The sequence below is a fragment of the Myotis yumanensis genome, unplaced genomic scaffold (genome assembly GCF_028538775.1).
Source record: "Myotis yumanensis isolate MYYU_CA2020_CCGP unplaced genomic scaffold, mMyoYum1.0.hap1 SCAF_17, whole genome shotgun sequence".
NCBI classification, from domain to species: domain Eukaryota; kingdom Metazoa; phylum Chordata; class Mammalia; order Chiroptera; family Vespertilionidae; genus Myotis; species Myotis yumanensis.
The window spans coordinates 43526372-43529757 of NW_027223768.1; the positions used below are offsets into that span (position 1 = coordinate 43526372).

Here is a 3386-nt window from a genome sequence, read left to right on the forward strand (position 1 = left end):
TTGCTTGCTTCAGTGACAGAGGAAGCCAACGTTCCCCGCCTGCCTTTCCGGCCTCTGAGCTTGCAGTTTAAGAAACATTGTTACAAATATAGAAGCTAAACAAAACCCCAGAAACCTGCTTTCAGCCATCCGGGCTTCAGCCAGCAGGACTGCAACATTGTTTCAATTATAGAACAAACGCAGATCCCTGCTTTCAGCCAGCTGGGATCTCAGAGCTGGAGTGAGCAGGACCGCAACAGTGTTACAATTATAGAACCCAAACAAACCAGATACCTGCTTTCAGCAGCCAAGGCCTCAGAGCTGGAGCCAAGCCTCAGAGCTAAAGCTGGCCCAGAATAAAAAAAAAAGAAAAAAAGGACAGGTTGGGAGCTTCAGTCACCCGCCAGCCTCAAAACGGCCCTCAGCCCCTCACCCAGACTGGCCAGGCACCCCAGTGGGGACCCCCATACTGAAGGGGGTGTGACCAGCTGCAAACAGCCATCATCCCCTCATCCAGGCTGGCCAGGCACCCCAGTGGGGACCCCCATACTGAAGGGGGTGTGACCAGCTGCAAACAGCCATCATCCTCTCATCCAGGCTGACCAGGCACCCCAGTGGGGACCCCCACCCTGATCCAGGACACCCTTCAGGGCAAACCAGCCAGCCCCCACCCGTGCACCAGGCCTCTATCCTATATAGCAAAAGGGTAATATGCCTCCCAGCACAGGAATCAGTGGAGCCACGAGACCTCCCGGCACCGGGATCAGCGTGACAGGGGGCAGCGACCAAACCCCTGATTGCCCTGCGGCTCTGTGTGTGACAGAGTAGAGCCATAACCTCCCCATCGGCCCTGCCCTGAGTGTGACAGTGGCGGCGCCCCAACCCCCTGATCCGCCCTGCTCTGTGTGTGACGGGGGCAGTGCCCCAACCCCCTAATCGGCCCTGCTCTGTGTGTGACAGGGGGTGGTGCCGCAACCTCCCTATCGACCCTGCCTTGAGTGTGACAGGGGGTGGTGCCCCAACCCCCCAATCGGCCCTACCCTGAGCGTGACTAGGGGTGGCATCGCAACCTCCCGATCCGCTCTGCTCTGTGCATGACAGGGGGTGGTGCCCCAACTCCCCAATCAGCCCTGCTCTGAGCCCGACCAGGGGCTGCACCTAGGGATTGGGCCTGCCCTCTGCCACCTGGCAGCGGGCCTAAGCCAGCTGGTCATTATCTCCCGAGGGGTCCCAGACTGCGAGAGGGCACAGGCCGGGCTGAGGGACCCCCTCTCCCCCCCGAGTGCACAAATTTTTGTGCACCGGGCCTCTAATATATATATAATTACATATTGTTTTTGTGATTAATCACTATGCTTTAATTATGTTCTATTTGTTACAATGAAAATACATCCTGCATATCAGATATTTACAATTCATAACAGTAGCAAAATTACAGTTATGAAGTAGCAACGAAAGTAATTTTATGGTTGGGGGTCACCACAACATGAGGAATTGTATTAAAGGGTCGCGGCATTAGGAAGGTTGAGAACCACTGGGATAGAGCTTCGGCCTGCAGACTGAAGAGTCCCAGGTTCGATTCCGGTCAAGGACACAGGGGGGGGGGTTGCTGGCTCCATCTCCAGTAGGAGGCGTGCAGATCAGGCGATCCATGATTCTCTATCATCACTGATGTTTCCACCTCTCCCCCCCCCCCCTTCCTCTCTGAAAGCAAATATATGTCACAGGCCTTCAGTTTACTCAGAAAATCACTGGAAGGCAATTTTGTGTGTATATATATATGTACACACACACAGACACAGAGAGAGATGTTCAGAGTCTATTTCCAGCTGTGACCAGTGACAGCGTTATCCCCGCAGCGTTCTATCTGGAGGGAGAGTGAGCGGCTCCTGCAGGAAGTGCAGAGGACTGGCAGCTGCTTTACTCTGTGGCTCCACCAGGGAAAAGACTGAAAGCCCTTGGCACTTGCACTTTGAGTGAATGAGAACTTCCTACTTCTAGCGCAGTGGTTCTCAGCCTTGGCTGCACATTAGAATCACCTGGGAATCTTTAAAAATCCTGATTTATGAGGCCCAGAAATCAGGATTTTAAAAAGATTTTCAGGTGATTCTAACGTGCAGCCAAGGTTGAGAACCACGGCTCTAGCGGAAGTCACTGCACCCAATACGGCTGCGGCGTTCTCAGAACACGGCCTCCTATTAAAAGTCAATACATTTACGCAGAGTTCTATGTCCAGCACCGAGAGTCCCGCAGAGGAAGGAGGGCGGCCAGCTGGACAGGGCACCTGCGGACCAGGGGCCGCCCCCCCCACCTCCCCCCCCCCGCCCCCCCTCCCCCGCGTCAGCGTCTGCAGCCCAGTCAGCTACCCGAGGGGAAACTGCACCCGGGCTTTTAATGCAGGAACGTCTTCATCCTCCAGCGGCCCAGGACTTCCCCCTTCACAGGAAGATACAATGACCGCTCCCCCCAAAACACAAGTCATCCTCTCGCAACTCCACTGCGGTCAGGTTTCTCCAGCCTCCAACCCCCGCCCCGGGGTCCCTCCTGCCAGTTCCAGACGGTCCCTGAGTCTCGACCCCATCGGCGTGTGCCCTGGGGAGGAGGGCACCCGCTGAAAACGGGGGTCCGCTCCCAGGGCCTGACCCATTCCCTGCACTGTGCCCACGAGTTAGGGGCCAGCAGCTGAAGTTGGGGGTCGGCTGCCGGCCCACTAACTGCACTGCGTGGAAACGGGGCACCACGCTAAAGTGGGGGACATCCCAAGCCCTTGATCATCAGGCAGAGACCCCCGCTCCCCCGCTCCCCCGCCCCACAGGGGCCCGCGACCCCGCGCGGTGCCTCCAAGCGCCTTTCTCCTTCCCCACATGCACCGCCCGGGGCGCTCGGACCCCGCCCGCCGGGGCATGACCACACCCCCCGCACCGTGATTGGCCGGCGAGGAGCGGACAGGCCTCCATGGGCGGAAGTGCCTGTCCTTCCTCAGCCGCTCCCGGCGTCCGCAGTCCAGAGAGGCCGGTGAGGCGGGCGGTTGTGGCCGCAAAAGAAAACAGAAGAGAGGAGGGCGGGCGACGGCGGAGAGTCCGCGAGGACGTGAGGCTCGAGCGCCGGCTCCGCGGGCGCCGCGCGGACACAGGTCAGTGCGCACCCGGCGCCTGGTTCCCGGCGGGCGGGCGGGGCGGCGGCCCTGGCGGAGCCGGAGGAGGCGGCGGAAGGTGACCGCAGGGGAAGCGAAAGTCCCACCAGGTGAACCTGCGGAGGATCGTGAACCAAGAAGGACCGAGCTCGTCCTCCGTGTGCGGTCGGTGGGTCGGGTGGCTCCATGGCCCACACCCCGTGGATGATGCGCCGCCCCGCCCCGCCCCCCGCCGGTCGCGACAGGAAAGAGAGCGAGCGGGACGCGGAGGGGC

General features: G+C 59.6%; 1 long non-coding RNA gene across 1 annotated transcript in view; it reads left to right on the forward strand.

The window, feature by feature from the left end:
* The first annotated feature begins 2949 nt into the window (after nt 1-2949).
* Nucleotides 2950-3386, forward strand: part of LOC138995986 (uncharacterized) — a 6734-nt gene continuing 6297 nt past the window's right edge. The window contains exon 1 of the long non-coding RNA XR_011468711.1: nt 2950-3112. This is a non-coding gene — a long non-coding RNA (uncharacterized lncRNA). The remainder of the gene's footprint in view (nt 3113-3386) is intronic.